At 45.6% G+C, this 16,921-nt stretch overlaps 1 protein-coding gene across 1 annotated transcript in view; it reads left to right on the top strand.

Moving 5' to 3' along the window:
- Window positions 1-16,921, top strand: part of PTPRA (protein tyrosine phosphatase receptor type A) — a 95,807-nt gene that overhangs the window by 15,725 nt on the left and 63,161 nt on the right. Inside the window, exon 2 of the mRNA XM_052682460.1 lies at window positions 2,963-3,099. The gene's annotated coding sequence lies outside the window, so the exon portion shown is untranslated. The remainder of the gene's footprint in view (window positions 1-2,962; window positions 3,100-16,921) is intronic.

The raw sequence follows: 16,921 nt of genomic DNA, 5'->3' as shown, positions 1-16,921 counted from the left end.
CCTGTGTCATGGGTGAGGTCTCGCCGTGAAGTCATCGTGGCTTTTCCCCATGTATTTCTCTCTTGTTCTCATTAGTTTACCCGCCCGTAATTGGGCTGTGATTTACCATCAGCTCTTTAGGGAAATCTGTCACAGTGCTGTATAATAGGGTAATAAAAGTGTAACTGCTTAGCTTTAATGTGTCAAAATTGCCCATTTAAAATAGAACATTGGAGCCGTGAGAGTCTGTGAAACAGCTAAGGCTTGAGTGGGGAGGGAATATGGGTTAATGGACCACAGCTAGAACTGGGGGAAAACCCTTCCAGTTTGGGTCTGAGGGAACAGTTTATCTGCTATGGTTAAATTGCTCAAGCACTGATCCTTTTTCCATAGCTGTTTCAAATAAGCCACTCTAAAAAGCTTCAGTGTTTCTGGCCTCAGGAAGGGTGTGGGTATTTTTCCCCCATACTCAAATCAATGGTAACTTTTCTCACCTTCTTCCCTCTGTTCTCTATTTGTAATATTTGCCCTATTGTTGTAAACGACTGCTTGGCCCCAACCCAGAGCAAATGCCAACTGCAATTCTGTGTTATAGGGGAGCTGAGGTCTGGTAAGTTGGCTGCATGCTGCATGTCTGTGGCTGGGGACACGGGGTCTTAATGATAGAACCTGTTTGGAGCTAGGATTTGTGGAAGGTAAAATACGAGGGGATTACTCCACGTTGCTGGGAGGCTGCAGTCCACTGATTTATACTGCAGGCTCTCCCTCTGAAGTCAATGAGATTTGCAAAGCGTGTAAATCACTATGGAATTTGGCATTTTCCTAGGAAAATAGGGAATATTTTTTTTTGCTTGCATATAAATTACTTGTAATAAGACTCTGCAGACACGACTGATCCTTCTAATCGCACCGTTGCTCTTTGCAGTCCCAAAGTTACTCTTTTTCTCCTCTCACTTTAAATCACTGTACAAAAATGAAATCAGTATAAAAGCAGCAGAGGTGTTGGAGCTATCTCAGACCAACCCGGCCTCATCACAACACAGCTTGTGTGGTTTGGTGTTGAGATGTGTGGGAGGTGTGGTGAGCTCTGGTTGAAAATGAAATCTAAAACTGGGAAGAGCAACACACAGAAACTGAACGTGTGTAGAACTGAATGGCTGAGAAAATAACTGGGTCCCATTAAACTCGTTGCCAAGGGAATAATCCACTTGTCTCTTCCACCAGCTCAGTGGAATTGTTTTTGTTTTCATTCCTCCTTGCTAACTTACTCACAGCTCCAGAAGGGCCACTCACCTCCTCCCTTAGATTGGAGATCACCTCTCACACGCCTTGTCCTACAGACCCTTCTCCATCTCCATAGCCCTCCATTGGATGCTCTCTAATAGTTTGATGCCTATATATTGTGGTGCCCAACCTGCACACAGTGCCTGAGATGAGGCTCTGCCTGGCCCAGTAGAAGGTCCCGGTGCTGCTCCCAAACCTTACTTTGTTTAGAGAAGAGAAAACAAGGTCGTGTTTAGGGTTAAGTGGAGTAGTTTGGGATGCAAAATCTGATACGGCTGGAGATTTCTTCAGCATTAGGCCAAGCAATGTATGTTCTTTGTTGTTCTGTCTGTAAAACAGAGCACTTGAGGACTAATTTTTAATTTGGTAAGCTCCTGGTTTATTAACTGAGTGGGTAACATCAGGCTACACCCCAAATGGTCTTCAGCTCTTCTTACTCTACCTGGCTTCTGCAATATGGTGTACTTCCAGATGTACTTAATATAATCATGGAATTATTAAGATTGGAAGATTCAGTCATGTAAAATGGCCAAGCCCACCCCATCCCACCCCACCATACCACATCCTTTAGTGCCACATCTCCACAGTTCTGGAATACCCCCAGAGATGGTGACCCCACCACTCCCTGGGTAGCTGTGCCAGCACCTGGCTGCTCTTTGTGAGAAGAAATGTTTCCTAATATTCAACCTGAACCTCCTCTGGTACAATGTAAGCCTATTACCTCTTGTTTGTAGTGCTAGAAGTCCATGGATTTATTCATAGAATCATGGAACCATAGAATGGCTTGGATTGGAAGAGACCTAAATATTGTCATCTAGCTCTAAGCCCCTGCTGTGGGCAAGATTGCCCAAAGCCCCATCCAGCATGGCCTTGAGCACGTCCAGGAATGGGACACCCACAGCTTTTCTGGGCATCACCACCTTAAAAGTAAAACATTTCCTCCTAACACTTAACCCAAATCTGCCTTTTTTAGTTTAAAATCGTTCCTCCTTGTCCTATCACTATCTACTGGCATAAAAAGCTGGTCTCCCTCCTGATTATAAGCTGCCATTAATACTGGAAGGCTGCAAATAAATTTAAATAACGAGTATGCCTTATAAACACTGTGCTACAATTTTAGACAGTAGGATCTCATAGCTGACAAAACTCAAAAGTCGAACTACATCAGTACTAAAGTTTTCTTAAAATCCAGGCTTTGTTATCTACACTTGAGATGCAACATCATTCAAATACAATCATGGTACTTCACAGTCTTGAGATTGATTACACTCCTTCAAATAGAGAGTATATAAACACAAAAGCTTCAGATTGGCCAGAGGCCTTTTCCTCTTTTTTCCTTAAATTTATGAGCATTTTTAATGCAGCTGATAGTTATTTCACTTCTTTTTCCAAGTAATGCACACAAAAGCTTTCCTTACTCATGAATGCCTTGCAATCTCTACTAGGATGCCAGCAGTCAGAGAGAATCTGGAAGTCACCTTCCATTTGGAACATGCAGCTGGAGACCATAGGCAGACTTTGATATTTCTTATATGTTCAGGATCTGTTGTATGAGAACAGCCCCCATCATTCACAGCCCCCAATTTTTTAATTTGGGGGCAATTAAAAAAAAGAAATGATTTGCTGGAAGTGGCTGATCTGTGAGAGCTGGCTCACTTAGCTTGGCACAAGCCAGTAACCAGGTGTTTCTCTCTTCCAGAGCGCATCGAGGATAATCATCAGCCTTAATAAGGATTGATTGTCTGCTACCCATCGTCGTCCCGATTGGATACCAAACAGAAGAGCTTTGGCCATTGCACTGAGGAGGTGAACAGTTGGATGAGCGTCCCTGCTAAGGTACAGTGTGACCCTGGTGCTTTGAATGTGAAACTGGGGCTGCTGTAGCTCAACACCGGCCTTTGATGGTGCAGAGTTTGCAGAAGTCTGGTGGATTCACACCTCCAAGCCTTGCAGCAGCCACTCTGTTTTCCCCAAGTTTGTTCATGATGAACTAAGCTTTCTAAGGCTTTGATTTGATGCAAACCTTCATCTAGTATTTTACTTTTCCTTGAATGAATCTGTCATTTTTGGAACTTTTAGATCACGTTGCAAGTTGTACAGAGTTGGATGTTAATATTTGCTCTATTTTGAAAAGGGTTTTTCATAAGGCTATTTTTTTTCTTGGTCATACAAACCAGCATTAGGTTGAAATTACCTGGGCACAGATGTTGCATAATTCTGGTGTGAATAGATTTGTTAAGGAGGAAGAGAGGAAAAAAGAACAGAGCCTCTTTGATGAAAGGAGGGTCATGGAGTAAGAAGGAAGGTCATGAAATAAGAAGCAGTGTTACTCAGCATGATAGTGAGTTAAAAACCAGCATCCAGCAGGGAGGCTGTGGGCAGTTCTTGTGATTGAAGTTCTTCTAGGATTGTATAGCAAATTCAGATGTGTGTTTGAAATGGGGAGATTTTTATAAGCAGGGCTTTTCCAAAGCATTTTTTGTTGCTGTGGCTTTTATGTATGCAGATTCACACTGTCTAGAGATGAAGTTTGTGTATGTGGTTTGGTATTTCCTTAAAACTTTCACGTAGGTTCCTGTTGACACAGCAAGCTTCACAAACTTGACCAATTTATGGTTTCATGCAGAAATTCTTTGAATTCTTTTGCAAACCTGGTGTGATAACCTCTGTTCCAAACTGAAGTGAGTTGTAGCTTTCATGGGTGACTAAATGCTTCTCTTTGAATCTGTGGGATGCTTAGCAATGCGTTCCAGGTCTAGAAGTGTGTGTCTATGTGTGCATATGTACTCAAATGAATTTCATACTGTTCTACTACGTGTATTTTCTGTTCTGCTTGGCTCCTACTGGGCTCGTTCTGCTGTTTCAGGTACTGTGAGCTGTTAGACCAAGCACAGCAGTGGATGCTGTTACTGTGTCACACAGATCCTGGTGGGCTTTTTGACTCTCATGGGCTATTGGAGAGGAGCATTGGGCTGAGTGGCTTTTCACTCTGTGGCTGTGAAATAGCCATTACCACCTGGCAGTGTTACAGCACTGTTTTATGGGTTATTTTTTTACTGTATCACCTTGATTCAGATAACAAAGCATTCCATTTTGGATGTTATGGTGGAAAACTACTGCAAGAAGACTACAGAAAGGAATCCTGTAGACGTGTCTCTAGTCTTCTTGGGCATTGTTTTCACTGGTCATGTTTGCTTGTCACAGGCTACTTTTTTAGCAATGTCACTCATATATTCCTGCTCAGGTTTACCATAGGGTGTAGCAGTGGCAAACCTAGGGAGTTTGCATTTGCAGTGTGCAGGTAAGAAAGTTTCAAAGTTTCAAACCTCATTGGTTTTTCTCACTGGAAGCTTTGGGATCCCAAGTGTCTTCGTGCTCTCAGGTTGGACAGCTCCTCTGTGCAGAGACCTCAGTGGTGTCACGGTTACAAAAGCAACAACACTCAGATAACTAGTGATAGGGTGAGAGGTAATGGCCTCAAGTTATGCCAGAGGAGCATCAGACTGGATATTAGGAATCATTTCTTCTCCTAAAAAGTGGTCAGGCACAGGCACAGCTGCACGGGGAGCGGTGAAGTCACCGTCCCTGGATGTGTTGAAGAACTGTGGGGATGTGGCGCTGAGAGATGTGGTCAGTGGGATGGTGGGGATGGACGGGGGTTGGACTTGGTGATCTTAGAGGTCTTTTCCCAACCTTAGTGATTCTGTGATTCTTTGAACACTGCTCTGTTTTTTTTAACATCCATCAGTACCTCCTGTCTTGAGCTGCAGCATCCCATTGCAGGGCGTTGTTGAGGGGTGAAGCTTGCTCAGTCCTGCTGGATCCCTAGGGTTTGGTGCCTGCCCCACTCTACCCTGGTCAGGAAAGTTTCACCCAGACACTCCTGGCTTTGCACAGCTTTTTCCAAAAGAATGACTTCTCTGATCCCAGCAGGGTAGGAAGGAAGCACTGTGGGTGCTGCACAGAGCTGGCCAGGAAGTCCAGTGTTTTCTGGGGCACGGCTGGGCTCAGCTTGGTGCCTCGTCCTTCAGCAACCAGGCTTCCACAAATAGTTATGTTTAGAGTAATGCAGCATGTTGTTCAAAAGCTGTGGTATTTCAGTCTTAGGCTAGCAGAAAGGATGATTCCTTCAGAATCCACGAAGAAGTTGAGCTGCAGGTCGGGAGCTGCATTTGAGGATCATTGCCAACAAAGCTTTCTTGGAAACTCTTCCATGTTTAGCGGAGTTGGAGGTCTCAAGTTGAACTCAGGATGATAAACCACGGAGGTTTTGGCAGGGTGACATGTTTGGATGCTTTGTTCTTGGCCTTTCTGGCTTGGATATGTAGGTGAACCCCCGCCTGGGCTGGCTCAGAAACTTCTGTCCAAGTTCGTAGCAAGCAATTTTCCACTGAAAAGGGAAGTTCTTTAAGACTGAAACATTTTGTTTTTTTTCTCTTGGATAGAATTCTCTAACCCTTTCACAACATATGTTCTAGTTCTCTGATTCAGATCAGTGCTCAACCTACCCTATAGGGTCATCATTTTTCTTAAAACTGATGTACTTCTTCTGTGCCTGCACCCTCTGCTGTGCAGCTCACCTGCCTGTCTGCACCTCTTGTGGTACACCAAGACCTTCCTGTGCAATGTCTTATTTCTGGTAAATCTCACAGCAAATGGGGGTGATTTCAGAAGAGTACATGGAGAAGAGACAGCTGTGGACATAGCCTGGAGTGGGAGTTAGCCTCGAGCCTGGGTAAGACTTGTCTTGGTCTTTTTTTTTGTATGGATGTCCATCACTTTCTCAGAGTATTATCATTCAGTTTTTCAGAAAACTTTAACATTTATGTTCAGAAAGGAAGAAAAATCTTTCCCTTACTCCAAGGGCCATTTTATCACCTCTGAAATCCCCATGAGAGCAGTTTGTTGGAATACACCGGGGAATGCGGGGCGCTCAGCCTGAGCTTGAATGCTCCATTGATTTGAGCTCATCTGTATCAGCGAGATACAATGGGAGCAAAGATCTTTTTATCAGTGACGGCACGGGGTTAAGAAGGAAGATTTCCCTAAGGTTCTTTACCACATTGTGTTTTCCAAGGAGGCCCTGAGAAAAGCAGCTGCACTGAGAAGCTGGTAACTGCAGGCAAGTAGCTGCACGTGCTGGTGTGCATACCCACATGTATGTACCCAGAGCTCTCCCAGATAGCCTACAACCTGAGAAAATGGAGATAAAATCAAAAGACAAGTGATGTTAATTATATTTTCAAGGCAGTTGGAGATTGGTGGAAAAATGCTGGGTTGAAACCTTGTGGGATTTGCGTCCTCCCAGCGAGGTTTCTCCTTGCAGCCCTCCCAGTGCAATTTGGTGCTGGGTGTGGGAGGAAGGCTTGGTGGTTGTGGCTGTCACCTGTTGTCGGGGTCAGATGATGACAGCTTTTGTGTTTTGGATGATGCAGATGTTACCACCAAAACACAAAGCAAATGCTTCTTCGTGTCCCGTGCTGGATGTATCCTGTCATGGTGGAGGAATGTTCTTCAAACTGCAGGGCACAAATTTGAATTCAATAGAAGTTTTGGCTTTAGATTCAAAAGCAAAAAACAGCCGCTCTGAAACACGACTGAACTTTTTCTTCTACCCACACTCTTTTCCCTTCCTTTTCATCCTCGCCAAAATCTGGCCTCCGTTTTGGGTTTGGGACAATGGTGAGGTTGCCAGCCCAACTTTGCATGCTGAATGAGCTTCTCAGAAGCAAAGAAGGCAATTCTGAGAAGTCTTGGATGTCCCTTTTCTTTATAGAGGAACAGGTAGACAACCAAGCTGACAAAGGCCAGATGTTAGACACTTGGAGTATATGGGCAAGCCAGTGTGGATTAACCAAATTACAAATGAATCCATTGTGATGGTTAAATGAAATGGATTTTGTGATGTGAGCTGAGGAAACAAAAAGAACAGCCATGTGTAAGGACCCAAAATCAGGGAGACCACAAAATACAGACATGAAAACCTGTATGGGGGCAGTTTTTCTTGCCATGCCCTTCTGTGTTAGAGTGATCTTAGGCCAAGAGCTGGCTTCAGATTTTTTTCTGATCGACCTTTTGTGCCTACAGACACATTATAATAATGCTATCAAATGTGTTACTGTGCTGAAATTGCTCTGCACATCTTTGACTTGGACTGGATGACCTTTATAGATCTCTTCCAACTCAAATGATGCTATGATCCTCTGGTGCATTTGTGGAAATTGTACTTCACCAGTAGATTATATTTAAAGGATAAAACAAGCTTGTTTTATATCCTTTAAGATGGAAGGCCTTCCTTCAAAGAATCATGACTAGACCAAGTCAGTGCCTCATAGCAGATATAAAGGGGATAAAGAAAGTCTTTGGAATGGTCTTTCCCTCTGGCATCTTCACGCAGGTTCTTCAGTCAGTCATGCCAAGGAGGTTTCATGGCAAGGCGAGATGCAGAGCTGATACGACTTCCCCAGGGGTGAGAACTTCTAGAGCTGAGACCCAAACACAAATCTCTTTAATTCCAGATCGGCACTTCACCATGAGATAATTATTCTGTGTGATTAATCCATGAAATGCCTGTAAAGCCATAATGCTGTGTATGCATTGAGGAAACCAACTACAAGTCCTCCTTTGAGCCGTTTGCTGTCTGCAACGCCTTTCTGCTTGAACTGCCCTTTGAATGCAAGTGTGTGCATCATCAGTGCTGAAAAGCTCCACGTATTGCTTGTTATTCATTATTTTCACTAACAGTGAGTAAAGTTATGTTTGTTCAGCTTAGTTTCCTGAGGATTCAAGAGTGGTAACAGAAGACAGCCTGCACTTACCCTTCTGTCCCAAAGAGCCTTATGAACCATCAAGCGATCGCAGCCACATTCAGAGAACATCAAAGTCTTCCAATTTTGCAAGTGCTGTGAAAATTGAGAAGCAGGGAGGTTGAATGGGGAGATCAGAGCGCTTCCCAGGCTTGATGGTGTTCTGTAGTGTAGATTGACTTCTTCCCTGCTGCTGGGTAATCCACGTCTGTAGGATGACACCGACTTCCCACTTGAGGTCACGAAGTCACCAACGCCGTGTCAGTGATGCTGGGCAATCATTTTGCCCCTCTGCTGCCTATAACTCTTAGGGAATGTATGGATGGCTTCTTTGTTCACTCGTAGGCACATGCTGCCTCTTTTACAGACATTAGCAGATTTACAGCCAGCAGCTCGCAAACTTAAAACGCTGTAAATGCTGTCAGTGCCCCACGGCTGGAGACCCTCAAGTATCTAATGCACCACGCTGCAAGCTGTGAAATTGGAAATTCAGCACAACTTGAATGCTTTTAGGTGGTAAGCAGCAAAACTAATGAAGCTCAGCATGCTAATGAGGGAGGTATTTATCGTCAAGTGCAGTGCTGCTAGGGAGTAGGCAGCGTTCAGCTTCACCCTTGGAACCCTTCTGGGAGGCTTGCAAGCAAGCTGCATTGCAGCAGAAGGAGCGTTGCCAGCAGCGGATCCTCCAGAGGGAATCCTGGTTCAGGAGAAAAAACACAACCAGAGGAGCTCCACAGAAATGGCCCAGAAAATAAAATCCCGTGTATAATTTATAAAAGAGCTTAAGGAGGAAAGAAGGGTGTTGATGTGGAACTGATTGTTCTTGCTGGCTAGAAAGTGAAGATAAAACTGAGAAGAGACCCAAGGCAGTAGTTTGCCCCTGGGATAAGAGAGATGCTAACAGCTTATACAGTAGCAATTGGGAGTATCCAAAAATATTGGCATTTCCACATTGGAGAACTCCTCCCTTCTCCAGTGCTGCTCATGGGAGTCACTGTCATCCCTTAACTTTAATTGGGAAATGTCAAACTGAGTGAACGTGTTGCTTTTAACCTTCTCTGTACTTGGATGAAAAGCATTTAGAGCTGGAAGGAGGCTTAACTGACTGGAGGAGGCTTCACTGAGAGGAAAGGCTCTTTTCTAAAGGCAGGACTTGAGGAATACGCTGGCTTTTATTTTTGTTTTTATTTCTTTCAGTCTTTGCATCTCTAGGGGCTCTCTGGGAGGGAGGAACCATTTACACTTTCCATATTTGTCATCTGGGAGGCTTAAATTAAAAGGAGAGGGGATTACTTGGGAGAATTTTGCTTGCAAGGATGGCTGTCAGTGAGACAAAGCTCCCATCCGAGGGGGTGTGGTGGCTTCTGTGGCTTTGTATTAATCACCACCAGCCCCAGGAGGCAGGGTTAAGGACGGCAAACCTCAGCCTTGTGTGGTCTGAAGCTGAATGACATGGAGCCAAGATGGACTCCTGAGCTTCTGTCTGAATGGAGCAGGGCTGCCGATGGTTTCAGTGTAGATACCCTTAGCAGAGAAATGTGCATCCGCAAACCAGCACACACAAATTCTGCTTCAGTTGCTTCGCGTCTCTGCATCTAGCTTGGGATGAGCCTCGTTTGTTTCCAGCAAGAACACGAAATTCCTGCTGAACCACATTGTGCAGAGCTCAGAGCCACGCGTTGACGCGGCGTTGGTTGGGAACACGAAGAGTTGGAAGAGAGTGGTGGGAAAATCACAGCAACCAATGCCTGTTGGCAACCAGCGGCCAAACCCGAGTCCTCTGCGAGCACAAGGCTCTACAATTATAGCAGCTTTCCCAGGTCAGGAAACGAATGCTGTGACTGCTGTATTCCTGTGTGCGATATTTATGACACACAATGTTATCTTTGTAATTGTTACGTCTGCTTTTATGTAGTGCAATTAGGGTGGAGCTGAGGTTAATGCTAATGTTAATCGTTTTCGCGTTCCTAATTTAGACTCCAAATGCTTTCCTTCAGCAGCGATTGAGTAACAAAAATTATTCATGCTATTGTCCTGCTGTCACATCTGTGATGTGGGGAGATGGCAGCAGAAATCGCCTCCATCCTGGATTTGCCCACTGAAAAGATCCTGCACGTGAGCTCTGGTGTGTTCTCCTGCTTGAACCACGCTGGGAGGTCCTCTGGGTCTTAATAGATGGAGATGCTGTAAAACCGAGCCCTGTGCTTCAAGAAGCATCCATCTGGATGGGCTTCAACCTGGCTGAGGCACAGGAACTATTTATGATAACCTGGTTCAGAGAAACTCACCTCTGATGTGAGGTTACTGGTGCCCTCAGCTTCCTAATGAGTTGAGATGCGTATTTTTGTACCAATTTAAAGTTAAAATCATACTGAGGACCAATCAGCTTGATGTTCTATCAACAGCAATTTCACAGCCATCTTCTTTGGCTGGTTGCAAAAGAAACACACGCAGCCATTTTGCGGATGCTCAAACTTTGTTTTTTTTACGTTGTGTTCACAAATGAATGACTTCTTTGCTGAAGGCCGTTTGCTTTTCCTGCAACCAAACCAAAGGGCGTGAATGGCTGTGCTCACGGAGCACCAGAGAGTTGGCTGAGTTATGAAAGAAACAACTTCTAAGAGAGCTCTTCATTTTGTGCTTCCTCAGTTCAGGGCTTTCAAGCCTTTCACAAAACTGAGATGCATCCCATGGGGCCAAAGCCATCCTGGGGTGGTGGTTTGAATGACTTAAGTATCTTTTTTTGGTCTGATTTGTGACTTGTTTTAATTTATTGCCTCCTCTGTAAACCACAGATATGTTTGTCATTTGCAATTACATGGAAGGGAAAAGCAACAAGAAAAAAAAAGCAAAAAAGCTTTATTTGGATTTTTAATTCATTCTTTTTCCTTGCCTTGGCGTTGGGTGCAGTGAATTCTTTTCATGAGAGAGCTGGATTGAAATAGTTGCTCAAAGGGCACGTAAGAGGTGGAGGTGATACAAGCCCAAGGATAATAATGAGTTTTATGCCTTTGTTGAGATTGATTCAAGAAATGTTTAGACGCTGTCTTGAGGGACGTGGCTTAGTGAGAAGATTGGTGATAGGAGGACAGTTGGACTGGATGATCTTATAGGTCTTTTCCAACCTTGGTGATTCAATGATTCTGCTGCAATCTTCCACCAGGTCTGTGTTGCATTGAGTAATTTAAAATTGCACCTATTTTTTTTAACCCTATAAATCCTCCTCTTTTATTTTAGCTTTTACATCTTAAATTTAACCTACAAGAGCTGAACTTTGGGTTATCTTTCCCAAAGCTGCAACTAAAGTAGGCACAGCGCCTCCAAAGGCAAAGGTATCCACTCTACACCTAATATGGTACCTGGTGATGGGATCACCAAATGCACGTAGAACAAGGCTTCTTGTTTAGTTGTTCTCATGCAACTTTAAAATCCCTACACTGAAATTCCCTTGTCTCTATCACAATTTTCCTGCTTTACTTAACCCAATCTGGTAGATTTGGTCTCAGAAAGAGTGGTTGGTTACTGGCACTGACTGCCCAGGAAAATGTTGGAGTCGCCGTCTCTGGAGATGTTAAGAGCTGTGGAGATGTGGCACTGAGGGACGTGGTCAGTGGGCATGGTGGGATGGGTTGGGCTTGGATATGGGCATCTTTGAGGCCTTCTTCAGCCTTAACAATTCTGTATGTTCGTTTTGAAGTGGAGAGAAAATTGTGGTACAAATAATTTAGTGACAAAATACTTTGAACAGATTCAGCATGTGAGCTTTCGCATTGCCATTGATCAGTCTTTCAACAGGGAGGGAGCAGAGCGTCACGTGGGTTGTTCTGTAAGGTTATTCAGTGTCTAAAGAAGGTGCAACCTGCTGCTTTCCCAAAAAGTTTTATTGTGTAGAACTCTTGTTGTGATGACTTTAAGCAGCAGCGTTGGCTTGGCAATGATTTCAAGATGCGGCGTCGGGGTGCCAGCCCTTATGGGGACCGTGGACACGGTGCTTGTGTTAATTGGGCTGCAAACAGTGGGAAAAGTGGAGTTTGTCATGAATATTTTATTCAACTTTAAGAATATAGAACTGCAACTGCTTTCTTAGAGTTTGTGCAAAAATAATGCGTGCCAACATAAACCGCAGTGGAAATGGGAGAGGGTTTAGTGGGAGAAAACCAAGTTCTCTCTAGGCCGTTATTATAGGAGCTTATAGTATTTTTATTAGGAAAAGCATTGCTTGGGTTTCCTTATGTTTTCTATGTCATCTGGAGCTGTTTGGGGCGGGCTGTGCACATAGCATGCCTTAAAACCCTTCTGCCTTATTCATGGAGCAGCCTGAGCTGGTGGGTGGCAACCAGCAGTGGTTGGAACTGTATGGGCTTCAAGATCCCTTCCAACCCAACCGTTCTGTGGCTCTATGATTCTACAACTCCGTGAAGCCGTCGGTGCTTCTGATGCCCTTAGATGTTCTCATCCTCTGATGTTTAAAGGGTTCAGTGCTGTGTTTAGTGAAAGACTTCAGGACTGGAAGCTGCAGGTCTCTCAGCAGCACTGCCTTTCCGGTAGGAAGGTACTTAATCACCGTGATGCATCGAAAGGAATAGTAAAAGCCTTTGCTCATAAAATAGGAGGGAAAAATAAATCAAGTTGATTTATGCAACGGCGTGATGGTATTGCTGGAAAAAAAACCATGCGGACCTCAAAGATAATGGGAGCAGCACTGGATTATATTTAAACAAACTTTGCCATTGCCATTTCTTTATCAGATAGGGAGAATTGCGTGGGAAGAAATAATGGTAGAATCTGCGCTCCTCTATCAAGAAATCCCTTAATAGGTTTCACCAAATATTTTCACAGAGAATTGAGATTGCGGAGGAGATAAGATGATAGGGCTTAAAATGCCCCGAGGTCCCCGTGTGAGGGATGGTGAATGGGGTGTTAGCGGGGAGATGAGGTGATACATGCAGGATTAATGCCTGCCTGTTTGCTTATGGGGAGCAGAGCCATGAGATGGGAGAGGTGGGGATGCCAACGCTGGGAGGAGCGTTGGTGTATGCGCAGCAGTGAGAAGCTGCTTCCTGAGCAGGGAAGGGATGGATTCTACAGGCACTGCAGGTTGAAGTCGTATGGGAGGCTGGCATTCAAGGCCAGGCTGGATGTGGCTCTGGGCAGCCTGGTTTGGTGGTTGACGACCCTGCACATAGCAGGGGGGTTGGAACCAGACGATCATTGTGGTTCTTTTCAACCCGGGCCATTTTGTGATTCTGTGGGAGCACCGTCCTTTCTATTGCTGGTTGCATTCCCCCTTTTTGTTGGGTGATATTTATTGTTTCACTTGGCTTATAACTCCCTCATCGGCGCACAGGGGTGTGGGAGGGGGAAGGAAGTGACAACTTGCTTTCTTTGCAGGATGGTTTGAAGACCTGCAGATGAAAGGCTTGATGCGAGAGCCAGGTGTTAGCGGAAGCGATAGAAATAAATGCACTTTGGGAAGCAATTCCTGCAGGTACAGCGGGTGAAGTAACCTGAAACGCAGCACTCAGGAAGATTGCAGCCCGTCCAGTTTTGCTTCCTAACGTTGCACACCATGGAGAACAGCCTGGTGCTTTTCTCTCTGGGGTTTGCAGTGGTCGGGCGGCACTCCTGAGCTCCTGTTCCTGGAGAGGATTGGTGGCAGCTGCAGGTTTGCTTTGTTTGCACAGTCACAGAGCCCTGCTTCCCCTTGTAGCACAGCAGGAAGCAGGCTGCTTGGTGGCAGGGCCAGCCCTGTTTTCTCGACAGCGCTCTGACAAAGCTGTGTCCACACCGAGTCCTGCTGGGAAGGGCTCCATCGCCCCTAAGCACTCCCAAACTCCTCCCAAAGCGAGCCGAAGCTTTCTTTCCTCACCCCGAGCCTTGTTTTTTACCCCACTACGCCAAAATAAGAATTAAAAAAAACAAAACCACAAAAACTCAACCCTTTTCTGCTTCTTTCAGTACTGTTACATAAAACGTGGCTGTCACACCCACCAGCTTCCTTTTCGGTTCTGCCCGGCTCGGTGTTGCTGAGCTTGGGGTGTCTTCAATAAAGCGTTTTGTGCTGGGTCGTGGCAGCAGCAGGCTTTTCCTACTGACACGACCAGACTCTCAATGTGACATTCAGGGCTTTAAAACACTGCAAACAGCTTTCTGACAATAGCTGATGTTGTTCAAAGAGCCACAGAAATAATCAAGAGGATTTATTTTTTTTTTTTTCCTTTTTCTTTTTCTTTTTTTTTGGCAATCTCCGCGGGCTTTGCCTGAGGGGAAACAGCCTGTTTGCATTGACAGCACTGGAAGAGTGATGTTTCATGGAGGGGAATGTGAGAATCACAGAATGGCTTGGGTTGGGAGGGACCTCAAGGATGGTCAAGCTCCAATCCCCCTGCTGCAGGCAGGTCCAACAACCTCCACGTTTAATACCAGACCAGCTTGCCCAGTGCCCCTTCTAACTTGGATTTGAGCACCTCCAGGGATGAGGCATCCACAGCCTCTCTGGACAGCCTGTTCCAGCACCTCACCACTTTCATAGTAAAGAAAAAGGGTGAAGTCAAAAGGAGGGGACTTCATGTCGTGATCTGGATGGTGCTGGGATGTTTCTGAGATTATGGATCCAAATTTTTTGTGTGTTTATAGCATCACAGGCTGGCTTTATGGCATATGCTTTGACTGATCACTGGATGCTTGGAAAGGTGGGGGCATTGGGCAGTAGGCTTGGTGGTTGTGGGTGGATGGTTGGACTAGACGATCTCCGTAGTCTTTGACTCCAGAACAGGTAAGCTCCAGACCTCTGGAGGTCTCTAACCAATCTCATTAGGGCAGGATTGTGTTGCTCAGGACTTCATCCATTGGAAACCTCCAAGGATGGAGGTTGTACGACCTTTCTGGGCAACCTGTTGTCCTCCTTCACCAAACAAATGTTGATAAGGTTTCTCTCCATAGTTTGGGTGTCTCTTGTTTCTGAATGGGTCAGGAACCCTGGGGACAGACAGTACAGAAAAGGCGGAGACACTGAATGCCACCTTCATTTTTCACTGCCAAGACCAGCCCTCAGGAATCCCTGGTCTCCTAGGCCAGAAAGTCTGGAAAGAGAAGGACTTTGTTTAGTCGAGGAGGATCAGATTGGAGTTCATTCAGGGAAACGAGGTGTCCATAAATCCATGGGCACCAATGGGAGCTGGTGAACGCTATTGCTGGGTCCCTCCATCATCTTGGAAGGGTTATGGAGAACAGGAGAGGTGCCTGAGGACTGGAAGAAAGCCAGTGTCACCTTGGTCTTCAAAAAAGGGCCAGAAGAAAGACCTGGGAAACTGCAGGCCAGTCGGCCTCACCTCCATCCCTGCAGAGGTGATGGAGCAGCTCATGCTGGAGGCCATCTCTAAGCATGTGGGGGAAAGGAGGGTGATCAAGAGTAGTCAGCATGGATTCACAGGGAAATCATACTTAATCAATCTGATAGCCCTCTGTGTGAAGACAACGGGCTGCTTAGATGAAGGGAGAATAGGAAAAATGTTTTTCTAAGACTTCCTTGCTTCCAATCTTGCCATGCACTCTTGTTGATGCTCATACCAGTGATACGATACTGCTGCTGTGATGCCAGCACCCTCTGTCAGTGAGGCATTTCTTGGTGCTGTGCCCTGAATAGGGAACAGAGAATTGCTGCTTTTATTCTTTGCTTTCCAACACGATTCGGAGTGTTTTAGCACAATTTGGAGTATTTTTCTGTTCTTTCTGGTAATTTATTACCAAAAAAAAAAAAGTCAAGAGCATCAACATCAGAGCAGCTGATTTCTTGGTAATTTCTCCAATATTATGGGTATGGCAAACTATAATACATTCACTTTGCACACTCAGTGTGTACGCTGAGGAAAGAGCTTCGTTTTGACTCAAATCAACTCCAGCCTCATCTATTGAAATCACTTCTTCCTCCAAACAGACTTAAATACTTATAAGAAGAGAAACCACTCCAGAGTGAAGCTTAAACTGGAAAGGCAGTGCGCGGCGGCTGCGGCCGTGCCACACTCGGCCCGGTGCGTGCTGTGGGTGCAAATGAGGCTGGTGGTTTTGTCCTGCTGATGGATTAGGCACAGTTGCTACTGGTTACCTACACGGCTTATGTCTGCAGGGCTCTGCTTTTCAGCTTTCCCTCCCCGAAAGCATCGCCGGGGCTGGGAACTGGATGGGTTGCCACCGAGAGCTTCCACGTTGTGCTCGTCCCTTAATGTCACTCATGGGGCAGTTCTGCAGTTACGCACCCCAAGAGCATCCAGGGGAGGGTCAGGATGGGGTTAAGAAAAGGTTCTGCCCCACAGGGCGTTGGGCATGGAACAGGCTGCTCATCCTAAACTGCTGGAGCTCAGGGAGCGCTGGGGCACCGCTCTCAGCTATGGGGTTTGGGTTGGACTCAGTGATCCTTGTGGATAGGAAAGGGCAGAATGACACCCACCACCTGTTGTCCCAGTGCTCAGGTTGATTCCCCCTGGAAAATAGCCCAAGTATGGAAGCTCCTGCATCCCACCCACAGCTTATGATAAAAGAAGTGTTGGTGACCCAGCTCCAGCCTTGTAATGTGATGAGCCGGGCAGATGTGCTCAGCTTTTATCCATTCTGCCAGTGTTGTCAGGTGAGGTGCTGGCACAGGCTGCCCACAGCAGCTGTGGGTGCCCCATTTCCAAGGATGCTCAACACCAGGCTGATTGGACCCAGGGCAGCCTGACCCGGTGCCTTATCTAGTGGTTGTCCAACCCTACCCACAGCAAGGGAGTTGGAACTAGATGAGCCATAAGACCCCTTCCAACCTAAACCACTCTATGATTCCATATGATTTCTTTGTCTTTGAGTGTAGAGCTGGA

This window comes from Tympanuchus pallidicinctus, unplaced genomic scaffold, assembly GCF_026119805.1.
Source record: "Tympanuchus pallidicinctus isolate F22 unplaced genomic scaffold, pur_lepc_1.0 scaffold2, whole genome shotgun sequence".
Taxonomy (NCBI): Eukaryota; Metazoa; Chordata; class Aves; order Galliformes; family Phasianidae; genus Tympanuchus; species Tympanuchus pallidicinctus.
This window is presented reverse-complemented; position numbering and strand designations above follow the sequence as displayed.